Source organism: Rhincodon typus, chromosome 33, assembly GCF_021869965.1.
Source record: "Rhincodon typus isolate 14 chromosome 33, sRhiTyp1.1, whole genome shotgun sequence".
Classification (NCBI taxonomy): domain Eukaryota; kingdom Metazoa; phylum Chordata; class Chondrichthyes; order Orectolobiformes; family Rhincodontidae; genus Rhincodon; species Rhincodon typus.
This window is the reverse complement of record NC_063364.1, coordinates 19,639,343-19,641,262: the sequence shown is the minus strand read 5'-3', so window position 1 is coordinate 19,641,262 and position 1,920 is coordinate 19,639,343. Positions and strand designations below refer to the sequence as shown.

Below are 1,920 nucleotides of genomic sequence, written 5' to 3'. Positions count from 1 at the left end.
TAGGCCCGAAACGTCAGCCTCTCTGCTCCTATGATGCTGCTTGGCCTGCTGTGTTCATCCAGCCCTGCACCTTGTTGTCTCGGATTCTCCAGCATCTGCAGTTCCTACTATCTCTGATTCGAAAATACCGTAGATGCTGGATGTCTGAAATGCAAATAGAGAACACTGGAAATGCTCAGCATGTCAGGCACTCTGTGTAGACGTAGAATGGCAGCTCCATGTCAGTTGCTCCGCAGCTGTTTTCTGACTGGCTGAGTATATCCAATACTTTCTGTTTATGTTTACCTACACTTGGTGACTGTTGAGGTCAGACAAGTGTCACTCATAACATGTAGATAAGAGTATTCCAATGTATTAAAACCCCAGCTAAGTCTGACAACATTACACCCTCTGAGAAGTTGAGAGAAGTGACTGTCTGTCCTCCAAAAATGTGTCCTGACTTTGGGGCAGTTTCCAAATTCAATAACCAGTACGTCATTGGTGAGGGCATGGGGTAGAACAGGTAGCAATGTAACCTGTAGAAAATACAGTTTAAGCCTAACTGGAGTATTGTACCCAGCTCTGGGCACTACACTTCAAGAAGGATGTGAAGACATTTGAGAGTGTGCAGAACTGTTCCCGGGAATGGAATCTTCATTTGCAGAGATCGATAGGAGAAAAAGTAGAAAGGAAATTTGAGGCGTTCAAAATTGTTATGGGTCTGGACAGAAACTCTGGAGAGAAACTGTTCCCATTAGTGGAAGGGTCCAGAACCAGAGGTCACGGATTTAAGGTCATTGGCAAAACAGCCATGGCAGCAGGCGGAGAAACTTATTTTTAGTGCAAATTGTGGTCAGGATCTGGAATGCACAGCCTGAGAGTGAGTTGAAAGCAACTTCAATCATGACTTTCAAAACGGAATTGAATCGTTATCTGAAAAAGAAAGCTTTTGAAGACAGGGCTACTAAGGGGGTGGGGAAGACGGGGAATGACCAAAAGTGAATTGCTTTTGTAGAGAGCTAGAATTGACAACGGGCGGAGGACCAACACTGATGCAATGGGCCGAATAGCCGGTGCCACCACTTCAATGGTTGGGTGGGCAACCTTCCTTTACCCTTTAAAGGGAGCCAGTTTCTGATGATATCAAAGCAGGGAGCTGACAAAAAGGCCGCTGCCTTGCATTCCAAATGACCCAATACCTCCCAACAGTATCTTTGTGGCGTTGTACATAATAACCAGGTCAATGGCAGGCAGCCATAGGAGAGATTAAATCACTAAACTAATCGTACAGACTCGGCGTAAAGTGCATCCACAACATTGGCATCAGATTATTTATATTTGGCCAATAGGAATTTGTTACGTCCTAAATCCAGCTGATTGAACAAGTGACCAGAAGATGCCCCGCACCAACGCCCACCTCTAACATAATCAGTCCCCCCCACCACCCCCTTGAAATCTGATCGGAACAAATCAATAATTCCGTACATCGAGTTTTGGATGTTCAGACTCACGGCACATGACCCACAAACACGAAATGAATCTGTCCGTGTTTTGACGAGAGGTCATCGACCTGCAACCGGCACTTCTGCTCTCTCTTCCCCTCAACAGAAGCTGCCAGACCACAGCGGAGTATCCCCAAGCCTGTATTTTAAATTACCTTCTAAGGGCAGTTCTGAGGTCGAAATGCCCTTCTTCCCCCCAGCCCCCCTCCCGCTTCTTTACCGGTTTACAAAACAAACCCAGGGACGGGGAAACGCAAGCATTTCGTCTCAGTGGTGTAGTGTTTGTGTTTTTTTGTAACACAGGCAATGGTGATTGTGTGAGACGGGCACCAGTGGGCTGGCTCTCTGTTTACGAGCTCGATGCGTCACTGCAGGGTTGACACTGACAATGACATTGACACTGAAACTGATACAAGCGCCGCCTCCGATACTGTAAAAA

At 46.5% G+C, this 1,920-nt stretch overlaps 1 long non-coding RNA gene across 1 annotated transcript in view; it reads right to left on the bottom strand.

The window, feature by feature from the left end:
- Positions 1-1,605, bottom strand: part of LOC125486765 — a 15,384-nt gene extending 13,779 nt beyond the window's left edge. The window contains exon 1 of the long non-coding RNA XR_007265388.1: positions 1,465-1,605. This is a non-coding gene — a long non-coding RNA (uncharacterized LOC125486765). The remainder of the gene's footprint in view (positions 1-1,464) is intronic.
- Positions 1,606-1,920: the final 315 nt, after the last annotated feature.